The sequence below is a fragment of the Thermobia domestica genome, chromosome 3 (assembly GCF_964235325.1).
Source record: "Thermobia domestica chromosome 3, izTheDome1.hap1.1, whole genome shotgun sequence".
NCBI classification, from domain to species: domain Eukaryota; kingdom Metazoa; phylum Arthropoda; class Insecta; order Zygentoma; family Lepismatidae; genus Thermobia; species Thermobia domestica.
This window is the reverse complement of record NC_137456.1, coordinates 219455509-219476910: the sequence shown is the minus strand read 5'-3', so window position 1 is coordinate 219476910 and position 21402 is coordinate 219455509.

Here is a 21402-nt window from a genome sequence, read left to right as displayed (position 1 = left end):
TGAGGGTGTTTGGATATTGCCACCACTTTATTGGCATTCTTTTAAAAATATTGCAGAAACCATAGCCTACTACTATGTTTACTATTAATAGTAAGTATGGTATGGTTTCCCCTATATATATTTAAAAGAATGCCAATAAAGTGATGGCAATATCCAAACACCCTCAGATGGCAAAAGAATACACACCATCATTTATGTAACTTACACATTGAACATTATACTAACCTACACATCAAACATTATACATGTCGCCAAGCAGATGAATCATTTTCTCACGTGCAGAAATAAATTTGTATCAAGCTTTACTGAGAAGCTTGCAATAAACGAGACATATTAAGCATGTGCTAAACTTGAAGTGAACAGCTTGAAATAAGCTTGAGGTGACAAGCCTGTAGCAAGCATTATGTACCAAGTTTGAAATAGACTTGAGGTAACAAGCCTGTAGCAAGCATTATGTCCCAAGTTTGAAATAGACTTGAGGTAACAAGCCTGGAGCAAGCATTACGTACCAAGTTTGAAATAAACTTGAGGTAGCCAGCCTATAGCATGCTTTATGTAACAAGTTTGCAATAAGCTTGAACTGACAAGCTTGAAACAATCTTGCAGTACAAGCCTACAATATGCTTGTCGTCTGTCAACTTCGTCGCTTGAATCAGCCTTGATATACGCTTACAGACTTGTCGTAACAAGCTTGGGACAAGCTTATATCCTTGTCACGACAAGCTTATATCATGCTTGTGGCAAGCTGTTTCTGCTATCTGGGGAGGAATTTAAAGCTTAAAATATATAAAACGATAATCATACCTGTTGTGCTTTATGGTTATAAAACATGGTCACTTACGCTGAGGGAAGAACGCAAAGTATTTGAGAATAAAATCCTGAGACGAATATTTGGACCGAAGAGGAACGGGAATGGGGAATAGTGGAACCTTCATAACGAAGAACTACGTAATTTATATGGTTTACTAACAACGTTAGGGTCATCAAGTCTAATAAGCCCAGGTGGGCAGGTCATGTAGCCAGAATGGAAGAAAGTAGAAACGCTTTCAAAGTTTTAACTGGAAATCCAAAAATGGAAATGGAAAAGTTCCATTAGGAAACGCAGGCACAAATGGGAAGACAATATTAAGATGAATCTCGCAGAAATAGGAATACAGAGTAGAAACTCGATCGAATTGGGTAAGGACAGAAGTCAATGGGGAGCTTTTGTGAACACACATTTAAGTTAAGCACAACTGCGCAGCAAACATGATTCAGTGGTTAGCTTTTGCGTTTCTATCGAGAAGTCCGAGATTCAACCAAACATTCAATCATTTTGACAAAAGTTTATCTTAATTCCATCTCTGAATGTAGGGATACTGCGTGTACTGTGAGTCCTGGCTGACTTTCCTTTCTTACCGTTTTTAAATTGTTGTTATTACTAATTACCAGCAGTGTCGGATTTGCGAAGGGGGTTAAGGTGGGGATGTCTTTCGAATTGAAGCCTGTACCCCGAAAGAATGGAATTTCTAAAACAAACGAAATATTAGTTATGACTTTACTCATAAACTTCAAGCTCCCCTCAAACAAAAATTGTGATTTTTTTTTAAGTAAACATTAATAAGAAAAACCCTTCCAAAGTACTTTTCTAAATCCGCCACTGATTATCAGTATATAATGGACTTCAGGACTGTGTCCGGAAGATTATTGCTGAATATACAAACCAAACGAAATATTAGTTATACCTGTACTCATAAATCTTAAGTTCCTACCAGATAAAAATTAGGGATTGTTAGAAAAAAATAAACTAAACATTACTAGAAAAACTCCTCCCAAAAATACTCTTCCAAAATCGCTACTGATTATTTCTATAAAATGGTATTCAAGGTTGTATCCGGAAGATTATTGCTAAATCATTGCACAGCTACAGTATAACAGAAATGTGGAAGTATGCTCTGACGCATATATTGAAAAACGTACGCCCTGATGGATATATTGAAAAACATAAGTTTAATTATGTGGTAGAAGAGTACTATACTCTAAGAAATGAAACATGGATGACTAAAAACGATATGATCTAGAGAAGAAAAACGGATGACTAAAAACGATATGATCTAGAGAAGAAAAAATGTCGATAACTCAGAAGTTAAAGTTAAATAGACTCTAAAATTGCCCTCAAATACTACGTACTTTACGTTTACTTTAATTCATAAAACGTGTGCTCCATCCCTCATGATGGTGAATTCCAGAGCGAAACATGGCATTTATGTCATGATATCTTACTTAACTATAGAGTATACTGTAAGAAAGCTATTTAAATAGAAAAGTCATGAAAATGAAAAAAGCCAAAATTTCCGTTTCTTTCCCCCAAAAAAGCCAGCTTTTTATGTGCAAAAAACCATCGATTCAAAAACGCCTGCTTTTTTGCACCTCTAACATCAACTACATGAAATCTAATCACTTCGTTATATGAAGCACACATTCTTCACATAGGAGACTTATATAATATGCTAGTTCTTGCGTTTCTACAATAAAATGTCCCGGTGTTTGCTATTCTAGTCCTACTGTTAGGACACGTAATAACACTTCTGAAATTAATTCTGGACAGTCAATTTTACTTTTTAATAATTTATGTAAAAAAAAAAAAACAAACAAACAAACAAACAAATCAAATACCCATCTCCTTTTTCCTAATCTTTGAGAACTAAAATTCGTTACTAAGTCTTCAAAGCGGACATAGTTTAGGTAGAAACCGGTTATCTTGTAGATATTTTGTATTTTAAAAAAAATTTAAACTGTATATTTTCTATTCCATCAGAGTATTTAGTGACATTTGGTGTCCAAACAGTAAAACATTATTCTAATTTTGACCTCACACACGAAAAATATAACCTTATAAATGTTGATTCTTTGTAGAAATCCTGTCCTATTCTATAAATTAAACCTAGGTTTCTATATGCACTACTCGTTATTTCGTCAACGTGTTGAGAAAAGGTTAATTTGCTATCAAATATAACTCCTAGATCTTTGATAGTATTTCCGGTAGACATGGTAGTGCCACTTATTGAATACTGTAGGTAAAGTTAATTGCATTTTCTTTCCTCGTGAAATATACAGATTTACATATGGGTACATTCAGGACTAGTTTATTCTTATCACATCGTATTTGAACTCTCTCTAGATTCACGCAGTCATCTACTGAACTTACTTTGGAGTAAAATTTGAAATCGTCAGCAAAAAGAAGAACTTGAGAAATTTTAATACACAGAAGAATATCATTAATAACAAGAAGAAACAAGAGATGACTTAGATTACATCCTTGAGGGGCTCCCGATAGAATATCGAACTTGAAAATTACCCGTAAAGTAAACCATCGTCTAGGATTATTCAACTGAACTCTCTCCATCCCTCTGCGAAAAGGTTTTTCTTTCTTTTTTTTTAATCTTGGAATTTAATATTTGTGTCGTTATTTGTATAATTCTATACTGTTACTATGACGATGTGTGTCAGGTTCAAAATAAACAAGAAAAGCACTCGATTTCAATAATTCAAAAAATCATGTTTTCATAGACTTTTATGTTTTATCTAAAAAAAGCGATTCAATTTTTTTTGTTTTGAAAAAACTGATAATAATACTACCTTCTTTTGTCTTACATTATGATCTTATATTCCATATTTAAATCTAGGATTACAGAATAAACTCTGGTTGTTTTTCATAACACACTGTGGGGGCAGAGCAAGGTGCCTGGGAATTCTCACCCCGGGCAGTTACAACCCACGTGACGGCCCTGTTTGTGTATGTGTGGGAGAGAGGAGAGAGAGACAGAGAGAGTAAAGATATTTCCATCAATTTTTAAATTTAGTAAGTCACATTCTTATTCGTACACATGGTGATCGTAAAAAAAGAAGGTGGTACGCGTAAACAAATGAAGGAAATGTATTTCTGCTTGAACATAAATACTTCTGAAACACTGGTTATTATTACGGATACAAAAAAACAATCCACAAATCGATATTACACAAAATACGTGCGTACTTAAATTAAAATGTGTAATATTTCGCCAGCGAGACAAGACGAGACTTTGTACAGTGCGGTTGATAAGTAGCGGCCTCGGTCTCGAGTCAAAAATCGCCGTCTCGGTCTCGTCTCGGTCAACAGATGTTTGTCTCGATCTCGGTCTCGGTCTCGAAGGCCAAGTCTTGGTCTCGTCTCGGGTCTCGTCTCGAAAGTCTCGAAATAAATAGTGTGAAATTAAAATTGTGAAAGTATTATTATAGTACAGTCTGTCGTTTCCGGTCCTGACTTTTTGCCTTCATTCTTGACAGAATTATGGTATGATGTATTTCTTCGTAGCTAATTTGCTAGCACGAATGCTTTCCATGCTTGTATTCCGGGTTCAGTCATCAGTGGGTAACATACCTGGGATAAAAGCATAATAGTAACCCATATTTCACTTTCAGCAATAGACTTTGCCTCAAATAGCCTCAGTACTGCCTATACAATTAAACTATATTAAATTAACTCCAGTACTATACAGTAGTTTATTTAGTTCCTTTGAATCAGAATTGTTCAATACCTCCTAATGGATAACGCAACACATAGCAGCACGAATGTATTTAATCGTACTGAAATTGAAATTTTACAATTTCTCAGTTATTATCCAAAACACTCTGGTTTGATTGCCATTTTAAAAACAGAATATAACGTTCATTATCTTAACAAATAGCGTAAATTATTACTACAATATATTTTCTTTCAAATTGATCAATTGCTTTATTACCGTTTCACATCTCAGTGTTTAATTGACACTTTAAAACAGGCACTTCCTTAACCTTATGGTGGGAGCTACGGCACTCATCTTTGCTATCTGTGGTCTCGGGTGGATCATCAAATAAGTTAGATTCAAAGTCTTATGTTTCGTATAGTTCGCTTATAGTTCGCGTGTTTAAGTACATTCTGTTTCTTATACAAGTTTATAAGGTCGTAATGTATTATATAAGCATATATTCAGTGCTGTAACATAGATTAAGCTTATTCCTGAGTTCTCAACGGTGCATGGGGCCGTGGTGGCTCAGTGGTAGAGTGTGCACTTTTGTGCTTGGGGTCCCGGGTTCGATCCTAATCCCCGCCAAATGAACTTTGTGGCGTGTGGGTTTCCTCGGAGTTCTCCCGTTTCCTCCCACTTTCTTCATTTCACCATTTTATTCATTACTCATCACCATCTCCTTTAGCCTAATCGGCATAACCGTGGGACGTAAAACTCAAAGATTTCATTTCATTTTTCTCAGCGGTGCATGTGATCTTTATTCGAGAAAACTAATTATGCGTTCATTACGCTGAAATTTTATATTGCTTGAAAATTACTTGCGAAACATGGACATACATATTATGTAAGTATATAGGTAATTCGAGGCATATGCATCTATTTTTTCTGTCCCGGCAAAACAAGTGATTCTTAACTTTCTAGTTTTATTTTGTATTAATTTTCGTAGTTTTGCTGCAATAACTTTCTAGTTTTGTTTTGTATTAATTTTCGTAGTTTTGCTGCAATATGAAGGATCAAATTTGTTTTTCGCTGTACGAATTTCGTTAAATTTTGGATCTGATTTTACCCTACCTTACCTGGTAAAAGTTATATATATACATGAACTTTAGAGGTAGACTATGCTAAGTCATTTTTTGGTCGAAATTGAGTTAAGAATACTTTTTTAATAGACTATGTTCTTTCTAGTGGTGTAACAATATAAGTCTAAAAGCATCCTATTACTTTGTAACTACTTAGTATAGTTTGAAAACAGTACTATAGGTCTTACTTAAGGAACTGGTTTTTCGCTTCTCTTGTAAAATTACGAAATTATGACTTGGTTTAGTTTACCTCTGAGGTCCAGACATAATAAAATAATAGCCATAATCATAATCAACTATTGTCAATCCACTGCTGGATGAAGGTATTTATTTATTTATTTATTTACCCCCAACAGAGTACAAGCTCCAGTTACAGGAGGCTTACACAAGGTACATTTGTATACATATTATGCAGAAACACAAAAAATACAAAAAACACACACACAAATACAAAAAATGAAATGAAAAAGACATATAAATTTAAACAAACTAAAATATCCATATTATTTGTAAGAATGTAACATCTAAAAGGCTTCACTTTTCACCTACAAAAACTAAATAAAAATAAATTTAAAAATTCACTTGATGTTATTAAAATCATTGTGTACTCATTTACAAATAAAACATGTTATCAAATCAGTTATAAAATATTTTACATTTTATAAAACTTGTCTAATTTCTTCTTAAAATTCATGATATTTTCGCTAAAATCCAAATCTATCTCTTTCTTTGTCGAAATTATTAAATTATACTTTGAACACATTCTTATAAGTGGCGAATTTCTATACATTTCTGTTCTGGCTACCTCACAATAAAATAGATCTCTACTTCTTAAATGATTTTGTTTTACATTAAAACTAATTTTATATAAAAAGGAACTGTTTTGTACTACTCCATTTATGATTTTATAAAGAAATAGTTGTTCAAAATAATCTCTCCTGTTAGTTAACGATATAAAGTCAAATTCTTTTAATAGTGCAACATACGGTATTTTATTTTCATAGGCAGACATGTTGTATTTTTTTAAATACAACCATCTTAAAAATTTCTTTTGAATTTGTTCGAGCTGTCCCTGGAGATATTTCTGATATGGATTCCATATAATAGAGCAATATTCTAATTTTGATCTAACCATAGCATTGTAAATTACAATAATGGTATACAAGTTATTAAAATATTTTGAATTTCTAATCACAAACCCTAATCGTTTATACGCATCTTTTATAATGTTTCGTATATGGTCATGAAATGACAAGTTAAAATTCATTGTAACTCCCAGGTCTTTTATTGAATATACTCTTGATATAGCATTACCATTAATTGTATATGTACGTCTTTCATTGTCTGTTTTACTTACATACCTTAAGTAGTAACACTTTCTGAAATTCAATGGTAGGTCATTATCTACACTCCAATTGTATATAGTAGTTACATCATCTTGTAGTAGCAACGTATCTTCGTAACTATTAATTTCTTTATATACTTTGATATCATCAGCATATAGGAGACATTTTGAACTTTTAATTTTGGTCGGAAGGTCGTCTATAAACAACAAGAAAAATAAAGGTCCCAAATTGGATCCTTGTGGAACTCCTGAGTTTACATCATATTTAAAAGATTCTACATACTTATATATCACATACTGTTTCCTATTACTAAGATACGAAGCCACAAGATTTAACATTTCACTAGACATACCAAAGTTAGAAAGTTTTCGTAATAAGATATCATGGTTAATTTTATCAAAAGCTTTAGCAAAGTCTATATATATAGTATCCACCTGTATTTTTCTATGAAATGCATCATAAACATCCTGGGTAAAATTTTTAAAGTTAGTTAATGTTGATCTACCCGGGTAGAAACCATGTTGGTTTTCAGAAACAAAACATTTGATATGATTAAAAATACGCATATATATCATTTGCTCTAATATTTTCGCAGGTGCACATATTATACTTACAGGTCTATAATTTTCTACCTTATTTTCTTCTCCCGACTTATAAATTGGACAGACTCTTGTAACTTTCCAGAGACTGGGAAATGATTGTGTCTTCAGGATTAGATTGTATATTGTACATAAAGGATACATCAATATTTCAGAGCAAGCCTTAAGTACATATGGTGGTATATTGTCAGGTCCACTTGCCCTTTTGGGTTTTAATTTTTTTATTGCTGCTTTATATTCATTTATCTTTATGGCGTGTAACACTAATGAATTATTTACGTTCATTTTGCTAGATTCACATATACTGTAATATGCTTTGTTCTCAGAATACACTGACCTAAAATATGTTGCAAAACCATCAGCTATATTTTTATCATCACATAAATTCTTATTATTTAATGTCATTGGTTGATTTATAGAAGATGACCTTTCTTTTTTATTTTTATTAAACTTCCAGAATGCATTTGCATCCCCTATAATATTATCTTCCATTTCCCTTACGTACTCTTTATATGCTTTATTCAGCATTATTTTTAATCGTTTCTGGTATTCTTTATACAACATTGTGTTATATTCAGATTGTTTTTTGTGTTTTCTATAATATTCCTTTACCCTAATAGTATCTAGTATATCCTTATTGAACCAACAGGGAAATGTTTTACTTGAGTTCGTTTTCCTTTTGGGTACGGTTATGCTAAAATTTTCTTTTATTGCTTCATTAAACTGTTCTACAGCTATATCTACATTATCAATTTTCTCCAGAAATGACCAATCCGTTTCCCGAAATATTTCATACATTTTTAAAAAATCCGCTTTTTGAAAGTTATACCTGTACGCTGAACTATTTTTCGTGTACCGGTAATCGTTATTTTTATGAAAGTTTATATCGATTATTAATGGAGGATGATGTTCATCTGGTCGAACCATTGGTGAGTCGTCTTTAGTTACTAAAATATTTTGTCTTAAATTTGTTAAAACTAAATCCAAAGTTCTTCCATTTTTGTTCCTAACATTATTAATCGATCTTAAATTATAAAAATTCATAAAATTATCAAGTGCTCTATAACTTGGTCCTTGAAGCTGTAGATCACATTCGACACCCGTAATTAAAGGAAGATTAAAATCACCTGTTATAATAAAATTACTATTATGAAATGGTACATTATTTTCGAATGAATTGAAAAAAACTAATATAATCTTCCAAGTATTTCCAAGTCTTCTCCACAACTATCTATCTTGAGCAATTCTTTTTCACGCTACTCCCCAGTTGTTCTTCATTTCGTCAAACCTTCTTGTATAAGGGCGTTTCCTAGGCTGTTTTTATCTCGTGGTATCCTGTGCAGAATTGTTTTTGTTCATCGATCGTAATTTCTTGCAATATGTCCAGCACACTTTCCAGCCCATGTTAAAAATTATTCAATTAGTACCAGTCATTAGTTGCCAAATAATTCATTTCTACTGTATATATTTGGCCTACAAATAGTTCAAATCTGCTACTTTTGGAGCACAGACACTACTTTTTGATCTTCGAATCTGGCAACACTGATTCAATGATTTAAATCAAAACAATGTGAGGACCTCCATTTGGTCTAGCGGCTAGCACGCTTGACTTCGGTTCGCGTGGTCCCGAATTCGATTTCCAGTGGGGGTACAGTTGAACGACCGAAGTGGTTCGGTTTCCATTATAATCATTAGCTCCACGTCTCCTTTAGGCGCCCTAGTATAATCATGGGACGTTAAACTAAAACAAACCAAACCAAAAATCAACACATTGTGTATTACCAACTGTAAGTCCTTGAATAATTGCATATAGCTATATGGTATGGATCGAGTTTGAGGTGGTCGGTGGTCAAACTAAAACAAGTGAAATGTAACTAAGGTGTATTTAGAACTTTTAATTAAGCATGGCTTTGTGTACATCAGGCCTAAGGCTTAGGGGAACAACTAGTGTTACTGAAAAGTTATCAGTTACATTTAATTTCAGTTACAATTTGCATTTACATGTATTGCCGTAACGAAAACTTTGACATTAACAGTATAAATAGCCCAAAGACTATGAAAAACGTCATCTTTTGAAACCATTCTTGCACTATAAAGCAAATTACGAGCTATTAAAACATTTTGCAGCTTACGTTGTTTGCACTTATTTAGAATAATATTTAGCAATTTATTTAAGTTGGCAACAGTGCTTAAAATAATGCAACTGCAACTTGTTCTAATTAAAACAAGCAAAAACTATTCTTGTAATGTTATAGAAGCAAACTAAAACAACAATTATAAAAACTTAACACAAATGCGTTATTTTAAGCAATAAAACAATCAATCCATGTGTTTGGTATCTCTGAAACGTTTGAAATAACAATTCTTGTAAATGACATTATGATCACTTAAGTCTTTTGGAAGCATCTACATGATGAGACGTGATATGTCAGCACGTTTTCGAAGTAAAGTCTTTAGAAAAAGTTATTTTTTTCATTTCCTGTAACTTTGTTCCTTCATTCATTCGAAATACATTATACCATGATCATAGTATTTGACGCTAAGATACAAATGATGCGCATTGCACCATCTATACTATTTGAGTTATTAGAGATCTCCAAAATGTTGATGTTAGTGATACTGTATTGTCCTTTGTTACACTGAATAATATATGTGGTATTGTGGTTTTATTTAATATCTAAATTAGAAATAGGTAATACCGTACATAGTGCAATTTGAGAAAATATAACTTTATTTTGCGTTCGTAACACTGCTTGTTTATATATAGGCGCCGATCCAAGGGAAGGGCTATAGGGGCTATATACCCCCTTAACGTTCAGGTATACACTGAATAAAATGAGCTGCAATCCTGCTTTACACTGGAGAAAGAGGCAAACTCTGGTTTAGCCCCTTCCTTGATCATATCCTGGATCCGCGCCTGGCCCATTTTAATCTTTCCACGGAAATATCCCGAAAACGGTTGAACATAAATAAACTGAACAAAAACTCAAATAGGAAATACTATGGGGCAAATCGAATGGTGATATCATGGTGTCCCACAGGGCCGCTCTTCAAGGACGCCCGGGGCCCAACTTTAAAATTTTAAGTGGAAACATGAGGCGAGTGACACGTCGTTCGATAGATCTTTAAAAACTGAAAAGGAACGTGGCAAAAGATTTTTTTTATGTCGGTCACCGTTTTCAAAATGGCAGCCAAGATAATTATTTTACCTTTATCAGTTAATTGTCAAGTAGCACTAATATGAAAACGGTTGAACATAAGTGAACCAAACAAAAGTTCAAATAGAAAAGCCATGGGGGCACATCGAGTGGTGTTGTCGCGGTGTCCCCAAGGGCCGCCCATCATGGGGGCCCAGGGACCAACTTTAAAATTTAAATGGAAATATGAGGCAAGTGATACCTTGTTCGATAACCTTCAAACACTAAACAGAGATGTGACAATGAACAGAACAGAAAGTGAAACAGGAAAATGACATAAAGCACGTCGGATGACGTCGTGGTGACCCGCAGAGCCGCTTTCATGGGGGCCCAACTTCAAAATTGTCAATGGAAAAAAATAGGTCCAGTGATATCTCGTTCGATAGATCTTTAAAAACTAAAAAGTGTTGTGGTAAAAGATTTTTCATACCGGTTACCGTATTCAAAATGGGCGCCTAGGCATGGTGCCTGTATTAGATAAAACGTCCAGTACCACTAATATGAAAATGGTTAGAGATAAATGAATAGGAAAAAATTCGTATAGGAAATCATTCCAACGGAGAAAAAGATTATTAAAGTATAAGTGAGATAATGCTAAAGAGGAAATCTAATTCTTAGAAAATTATCTTTCCGATCTCCCTTCGTAACTGGGTGAAACGGAAATGAATGGTAAAATCTCAAATTAGAACCCCACTTTTACTTGCAATAGGTATGGCTTGTTTGAAACACTTGGGTGTACAAGTGACTGGTACTGTAATGAAGTAATGAACCAATACTGTGCAGACGACTTTTGAGCAAAACCAACTTTGTACACGTTGTTCTAAAATTGTATTGTTCGACAAATTGGTTTCGCATTTCAGTTGATTCATTTTTGCACAAATCATTGTCTGCAATCAAAATGAAAAGTAATATTTAACAAGAATTTTACCTACCTTTTTGAAAGACACCTATCTGTTATAAAATCACAATTCAGATAATGTTGTTTTGTAGATACAATTTGCAAACACTAAGGTTCTCATTTGCGATTTCACCGTTTCTTCCCATCCTGCTTCACCAACTTACGGAGAACGTTGATTTTCTAGGAATTAGATTTCCTCCTTTGCATTATTGCACTTTTACTCTAGGCATCTTCTCCTCTGTTGCAACATTTTCGAGTCCTGGAATGATAAATACCCTCTGTGATTTCCTGTAGGAGTTTTAGTCTGTTCATCCGTTATTATCTTCAACCGTTTTCATATTAGTGGTACTGGACGTTTTATCTGATACAGCACCATATCTTGGCGGCCATTTTGAAAACGGTGACCCATATGAACAATCTTTTGCCAAAACGCTGGCTAGTGTATGAAGATCTATCGAACGAGGTATCACTTGACCCATATTTTCGTTTAAAATTTCTAAGTTGGGCCTGGGCCCCCTTGAACGCCTGCCCTGGGGGACACCGCGACAACATCATTCGATTTGCCCCGTGGATTTAATATTTGAATTTTTGTTTGGTTCATTTATGTTCAACTGTTTTTATATTAATGCTACTGGACGTTCATGTGATGCAGGTAACATATCTTGGGGGCTATTTTGAATACGGTGACCGATATGAAAAATCTTTTGCCACATCACATTTTAGTTTTTAAAGACCTATCGAACGAGGTGTCACTCGACCCATGTTTCCATTTTAGATTTTAAAGTTGGGTCCCGGGCCCCCTTGAAGAGCGGCCCTGAGGGGCACCGTGACATCGCCATTCGATCTGCCCCATGGTATTTCTTATTTTAGTTTTTGTTCAGTTCATTTATGTTCAACCGTTCTCGAGATATTTCCGTAGAAAGATTAAAATGGGCCAACATATCTATCTATCTATCTATCTATCTATCTATCTATCTATCTATCTATCTATATATATATATATATATATATAGATAGATAGATAGATAGATAGATAGATAGATATAGATATATAGATAGATAGATAGATAGATATATAGATAGATAGATAGATAGATAGATAGAGATAGAGAGAGAGAGAGAGAGAGAGAGAGAGAAGATTATATACAACAGAAGTGGATTTTGTTTCGGGAGAGGCTTGAGGAACGGGTAACAAACATTTGTGTTGTACGTGCAATGCGAAAAAATGATTACAAATTTATTTCGGGGGGGGGGGGCTTGACCCCGATACCTACCCCCTAAATACGCCACTGTACAGGTACATCAGTCAACCGTTCCCACATTATCTCATACAGCAACGAAACAAACTTTGAGTAAAGGCAAAATAACTATCAATATTCGAGACGAGACGGAGACTTTCGAGACTGACCATGGTCTCGTCTCGGTCTCGTCTCGATTTATAGAGATTGTCTTGTTCTTGGTCTCGTCTCGGTATATAAAAGTCCGTCTCGGTCTCGGTACCATCCCTATTCGCCACATTGTTATTCGTACAGTTAGATGTAAACATTGCATGTAATAAAGAATTACACGAAAAAACAAAATACAGGGTAACTAATACTTTGTAGCGTAGCCCTTGGCATTAAGAACTGCTATAAGTCGCCGCTGCATAGAATTGACAAGATTTGTACACATGGCAGAACTGATTTTGACCCATTCTTTTGTCAAAATTCGTTTTAAGTCTCTTTTTGACGAAACGTTTTTACGTGAACCCTAGGTTTCAGATAAGCCCAAAAGTATTTTATAGGATTAAGGTCAGCGGAGTGAGAAGGAGTGTGCAATTGTTTGGTTACATTACAAATTAACTAGTCCCTATGTATACCTGCCGTATGTTTGGGATAGTGATCATGTCGGAACATATAAGTTGGTAGCATGCCCAATGTTTTTGCACTTTGCTTAACATTTTTCCGAAGAATATCGAGGTACGTAGCATTATCCATTGTACACTTTTCCAATATATAATTGCAAGCCTGGATTTTTCTAAGCCTCTTAAAATTGTGAATTTGGCAACAACGCGCTGTAGGTTGAGAAGGGAAGTCATAGGAAAGAAAGAGCAGTGCAGCCTTCCCGACACACTTTCTTGTTTACTGTTTGAAATATCCAGAACCTGTTTCATTACTTAATGTACAGTTAGTTTCAGAACAAAATAGTACTTTCGCAAGTGCAGAAAACGTTGTTGTGTTAAAGAAAACACGCAAGCTTTTGACCGAAAGAAAATCGAAAAAAAAAGAGGATTTTAAGGAGTTTCCTCTATCAATACAACTGAAAGAAATGTTTACAGTGTATTTCGGTAGTCGTTTCTTTCTATTGGAATTCAAAACTTTAGAACCTGGTTCGAATCCCAGTAGGTGACTTTATTTTAAAAAGAAACGTTTCTGCTCTTCTTAGTTTAAAGTTTCTGATTTTAGGATTAATTTCGTCCTTTCTTTCTTCAGGAGAAGTTATACTTCACAAAGTGTCTAACGTTTATTACAGTTTGTGTCCAAGTATTTCTCAAACTCCAAGGAAATGAATAATTGAAATTTTTTTCTAATTTTCCTTTTTCTTTTACTTTTTTTAATGTTAGATAGATGCTACTAAAATGAGTTAAAGCGTTTAATCTTCCCAGTGTGCGTATTGACTGTGCAATGCAAGGGATTTATCCTGACAAAATGTGTGCCCTTTAAGAAGAAATTTTTTCATCTCTGGTACGGTTAGCGCCCATCCCCTCTAGAATGTTTTTGAATCTTCAGGAGGGTAGAAATAGGGAACAACTTTTATTTTGTACGTGAAAGTATTACAATTAGAAACAAATCTTCTTTAAGAAGATTGCTTTACCGAAACTCCGTTATATATTTGCCCTTTCCGTGTGGCCGGCCGTCTGCGAAACGAAAACTTCATAAGGATTACTTGATAGGTCAGCATCAAATTTATTTAGTAAGTATGACTCAAAAGTTAAAAATCGAGTTCAATTATTTAGGCAATAATCAAATTGGTAACAAAAATAAGCATTAGAGTTTTTTTATGCTCATCACTATAGACCAAAAAAGTAACATATGCATATGGAAAAACGGTTTTTCTGATATCGATTAAGCATATCATGAGTACGTTTCATCTATATCCTTTATATCCTTTACTCTCTACTAAAACCAGAAACAGTAGAAGTCCACTACAACTTTCGGTTTCAGTATTGATTTATATAGACCAAAATTGATAAGAGATAGCGAGAAACATTTGTTTATCACTGCGAAATTAAAACACCGCTAATTCTACAGTAATTATGTGATATCTTCAAATAGATAAAAGATAATCGAAAAGTGGATCAAGACCTCCCTAGACGATGTTATTTTGCATGAGGTACCGTTATCACGAGCCACCTAGTAGCTTTCCGTTTGCAGTTATTTAGAAACGCGAAAATAAATACCGATTTTCTAAATATCTGGAAATCGAAAACAGATAAATGAGTCATGATAACGGTATCTCAAGCGGAATAACATTGTCTAGGGAGGTCTTGTTCCACTTTTCGATTATCTTTTATCTATTTGAAGATATCACATAATTACTGTAAAATTAGCGGTATTTTAAATTCGCAGTGATGAGGCCTCTTAGAACTCGATTTTGCGTTCTAAGAATATTTTCTGTTTTAACTTCCTATTCAAAGCGGAAGTTTCAACTATAAACTACTTCTATTTTTGACGTCGATCGTCATACAACAACAAAAAGTAATAGATTCCGAGAAGCGATTTCTTGTAGCAGAAAATCGACCACGTTCGGTTTTAACGTTGATCGCTTTAAAGTAAAAACAGTAGTGATGCAAGAAGTGCCCTTCTGCACTCAATTAAGTATCCCAAGATTATATCCCGTCTTCACTCCAATATACTACAACCAGGAGTTGTAGAAATTTAGTAGAACTTCCGGCTACAATATTAAGAAAATATCACGCCGTACAAACAACTCCTTCACGTACTGTATAAGGATCAAAGAAGTAATTGCGTGCTTGCCCGTCAAGCTCAGTATGATCATAATTATAAAACAAGTAGAAGTGACACGTGTACACTACCCGGAGTGATTTGACATGCCATATATATATAAGTGTTGATATGTTTAAAACAAAATGTATAAAACAAATGTTTAAAACGAGGGCTGTTGTTTATTCAGTTTGTTTTAAACATTTTAAACAAATTGTTTTAAACGTGTTTTTTTTTCGAGGGTGGATGAACATGTTTAAAACAATTAAAATGTCAAGTTGTTGAAGCTAGTTTAATTTTCTAAGAAACACAACCCATCCACCGCAGGATTTGTGCATGGAGTAAATTACAAGCAGAGTTATATTCTTATTATAACAGCAATTACTGAACGAAATTCTGCACAACAATGTCCGTATAACTAAACTAATAGAAATTCGAGTGAAGTATTTGAACATTTCTTAAATTCCAAGAATAACGAAAGTTAAACACACTATACACTATTCTAAAATCCAAATTCACAAATTCAAAACTTGAACATTTTTTCGTCACTATCATTTCCGTAATAATGAACAGTTCTCATATCATAAGATGTAAGAAATACTTTCACAAATACAATACAACTCAAAGAAGAGAGCAGTGACTGCCTACAAGGTAGCAAGATAGTCTACTACACATTTCAACTAAACAGTCTTCAAGATTCATCTCTATCTGCGACATGAATAACTAACAATGATTAGTATCTATAGGATAAAAACACAATTAACCTTTAGACGCCCGCCTATAAACTCTCACGTTGGGGGCTTTGGTGACCCCCTAATTATCACAATCATGATTCATACACTGTTCGAAATCTTGTAGAGCACAAATTCTAACGAGGTAACAATCATGCAATTTCCGCCATATTCGTAGAAGAAGAAGAAGAAACACAAAAGTCAAAAAATGTGAAAAGCTGATTTTGCGGGACCCTGGCAATCCTTGCAGTCACCCTACGCTGACAAAATGATGCTAATGTGTAGGACAGACACTTGTGACAATAATACAAAAAATGGTAGCTATTGCTGCAACATAAATCGTGATAAAATTTCATAACGAAATTCCTATAAAAACGCCATGTATATCAGTTTCGAACTGCTATTGCAGACTTCCGCGTTGGCGGCCCAGGTGATCCCCCTAATTATCACAGTCATGATTCATACACGGTTGAAAAGCTTATAGAGTATAGAATCCAACGAGGTAACATCCATGAAATTCCCGCCATACTCGTAGAAGAAGAAACAAAAGAAACATTAAAAATATGAAAAAATGACTTTCCGGGTCCTTGGCAACCCTTGCAGTCACCCTACGCAGACAAGTCTAAGTCGTCAGAAACTTGTGACAATAATATAAAAAATGATAGCTATTGATGCAATACAAAGAGTAATGAACTCGTTTTATAGGAAATATTCTCAAAAAGATGTTACGCGCAGAAAAAAATCATTGAATGTGATATTCTCTTCCCTCCTCCACCATGGTCCCACGTTCATATGAAAATCATTTTTGCTTCACGCACCATGTATAGTAACAAGAATCATGCTTCTAGACCAATTTAGTGAAATATATCTTGTCTTATACGGAACTGTTCTGAAAATAAATGTAAATTAGCCAAATCCCCCCACCCCAGCCCCCTCTAAAAGTAATAAGTACACATACAGGTTATTATCATGTAGGGGACAACTTCATTATTTCACATACCAGCGTTTATGGTTGTACCACAGAGGGGGGAGGAGTGGTTCCCAAAACCTGATGAAAAAAATAAAATAAACGAATTTCACCCTCTCCCCTCGGCCGCGGTAACTCCCCCCCACATACTGAAAATTCATACTAAGGAAAGCTTCATTCCCCAGGAACACATTGGTACCAAAACATCTTTCTAGCTTAATTAGAGGTGGTCTATTGATGTTTATTGTAAAAATAAATGTAATTTAAGTAAAATAAACGAACTCCAAAAATCGGCCAAATTTGACCCCTCCCTACTCCACATATAATCAAGTAGTACAAATACAGGATGATATCATGTAGTGCCCTACTTCATTGTGTCACATACAAATTTTTATGAGTGTACCCCTAAAGGGGGGAATATCTCCCAAAAATTCTGTTGAAAATACAAATAACATGATTTTTCTCTCTTTCCACCTCCCGCCCACATACATAAAATGTACACCGGCGGAAAACTACATTCTTCGGAAATAAATTGGTAAAAGAATCATCTTCTGACCTTAATTAGGAGCTGAGCTATTGAGGTTTAAAGCCATGACGCAGCAGGTGCGTCAATGTTCGTTTAAAGATAAAGAATGCAGACAACCAAGAGATCATAACACAGAGAAACTAAATTACACATTCCGTGAACGGAGATCGGGAAACCCCCAATTTCTTTCTCCGGAATTGAACATTTGGACGGATCGAAATTAGGGAAGTTACCCAAGTTTGGTCTAGCGGTTAGATAGCAAGCAATATCTGGTAAAAATATAATATATATGCCTATTTAGGTTATTGTTTTAAACAAAATAAACATTTTAAACGTGCTTTATTTTTAGCTTACAACAAAGTCATTTGTTTTAAACATTAAGAAGGTTTTAAACGAATAAACATGTCTTGAACAAAAAAAACATCCTTTTTGTTTCTTTTTTCAACTTTGATATATATATATATATATATATATATATATATATATATATATATATATATATATATATATATATGTACGTGAGACGTTCAACATATAAGTTTCCCTAAGCTGTAAAAAATGTATTTTTTAAGGTACACTTATAAACTATAGATACATTTGTAGGTGGGTCCTTCCTCATTTCTCCACGTAATCCTTTTTTTGAGTCAAATATTTGTCTCATCGTTGCACCAATCTGTGCAAATCCTTTGAAAAATTCAGAGCTCTGGCTATTTAGCACTCTCCCCACATTCGGCTTCACTTGATCACCAGTTGACAAAAGATCAGGTCACTTATGTCGAACCTGAATTCTTCAGGGAAACGCTTCTTCATAACACAAGCTACCTGGTCTCTTCTTCACGATAACGCCCACCCTCACTCAGCACGCAAACAAGACACAAAACTGAAGAATTAGGTAGGAACGACTGCCCTACTCTTAATACAGCCTCCATTTAGGTCCGTATTCCTTACATCTGCATTGCAAGGTGAACATTTCGAAAGAGATGAAGAAGTGAAGTGGAATGTGAAGAGAGTATGAAATAGCCAGAGCCCTGATTTTTTGCTAAGGGTGCAATGGTGAGACAAATGACAGAATATCAATGGGAAGTATGTGGAGAGGTGAGGACGGACCCATTTACACACACACATACACACACACACACACACATATTATATATATATATATATATATATATATGTTATAAGAGATCCGTTTCTTTGTTTTGTCAAAAAAAAAAAAAAGAATTCCGCCAAGTAATGGGCCGTCAAATTCGGGGACTCCAATTTATGAATTGTAGAAGACATGGAAAATGGTCAACTTCGGAGCCCCACCATTCAGCTATAGAGACAGGTAGAGTTATGTATGTGGTATGTACACACATGTGGTATGTACACACATGTCCAAAATTATTGTCGCATGTCTATAAATATGTTGTTCTAGGAATATATTTTGATAACGAATTCTTACAATGTTAGTATTTGTATAATCGGGGAAGACATGTATGTGGCAAATTTCATGTGAAAAGAGCAGTAAATAAGAACAATAAAACGAAAATAAAAGTTTCTTGTCCATTTAGCAACATTTTATTTTACTCATTATAATTTTCATATTTATAGTTCTTTTCATGTAAAATTTACCACATATATACATTTCTGATTATACACATACTATCAGTATTAAAAGTACCCTGCACAATCATTATCAAATTATATTCTTACAAGAAGACAGATATAGATGTGCGACAACCATTTTGGATATGCGTGTACATACGGATATAAATAAACTATATTTTATTAAGGTTTGGTTTGCTCATGCGTATCTTTTAGTACATAAATTAACAAATGAACGTCACCTTATCCAAAAAGTCAAAGTTTGTGAATTTTTTCGAGCACCTCCGGTTCAAATTTTAAAATTCTGTTTTCACGGTTGGTAAGACCTGGTTACCTGCTTTGCGAAAAAAAAAACTGTATTGCTTCTGTGTGTAACCGTTTTGTCGCAAAAAAAAAAAAAAAAAAAGAGAAATTGTGACTTTGATGTCACAGTTTCCAACACTGGAAACAATAAAAGTGCAACAATTTGATGATGTTTGTGGTTCACGTTCATTAAATGAAGAATAAAAGTTTTCCTGACTGCTTTTTATTATTTTGATCAAAAAATGCTCTCTCAAATAGTAAAATGAGCCTCCCACTACTCATCCGTTTTCTTAAACCCAAGTAACCTGAGGTGGAAATTACGATTACGAAACACAAAAATTTTAAGATTACTTGAAACGGCCATCCAATAAATTCTGATGATCTCTAAAAAGCCGGAATTATTACCTCAGTGATGATTTGGAATGCTCCAGATAAAGTCCCAATAAATACGATGTCATTACAGTGATAGAAAAAATGGAAAAAATGTTAAAAGAATCGATACGTTTTCTTACGCCTGCCATCAAATTAATTTACGGACTTTTTAAACAGAACAATCCCAACATAAGAATGGGTCACTCGAAGTTTTATAATATTCAACCAAAGTGGGTCAGTCCGCAACCTGCGAGGGAAGTGTGTGTAATGTGTGTGTGTTGCGTAAATTTTAAGTTAGCTGCTACTGCGTTGCAACAAATCAAAGGTGCAGCCTGTATTGAAGCTGTCATGAGTAACCTGTTTTCTGTAGTAGTATGATCCGTAGAAAATGACAGCTGTCTTCTTCAAGAATGTGGTGAATGTCCTGGAGTGGAAAGAATAAGTGGGGAGTATTTAATTATTGATCCTGATGAAAATGAAACTATTAGGTATGACATATGAAAAAACAATGATCTCGTTGAAAAAAAAAAAAAAAAAAACTGCCACTTTCTGTTTTCGTATCGTATATTGCTGGTTTAGCTGTAAGAATTATAATTCATGATTACATCAAGAAAATCCAAAGAGGATTAAGTGCTACCGAAAAGCATCATATAAAATTTCAAGATGCAAATTCTATTTTGCTTAATGTTGAGATCGCTGAAAACCAGTGGCGTATTTAGGGGGGGCTTCCGGGCTTAAGCCCCCCCGAAATCTTACTTACTATAGTAAAGTATATGAAATATCTTGCAGAATTTTCACATTTTCAGGCAAAGCCCTCCCCGAAAGTTAGCAAAGCCCCCCCGAAAAAAAATCGTAAATACGCCACTGCTGAAAACTAAACTATTATTCTGCAAAGTGAAATTCAGCGTTATCACCAGAAAAAGGGACAAATTTCCATTTTTACGGCAGTGGTATATTATTATGAAACAACTGACAGTCTTGTTGTAATAAGCGACGACAAAACACACGATTCGTCTCATGTACTCATAGCCATAGACAAGATTCTAAGAATACTCGAAGAAAAAAAAAGTAGAAAAAGTTTCGAATACATTAAAATAAGTGTCTACAATTTCCCAAGCCGTATCAGTGATTTCTGATGGTGCTGCATCACACTGTATGAATCACCTTCAGATGTTCGAAATGCAGACAGGTCCCATGAAGCAGTGGTTTTTCAGTGAAACTGCCCATACAAGAGTCTCTGCCACGGTATTGGGGGAGGGGGATTGTAAAGAATGTGGCAACGCGGCAT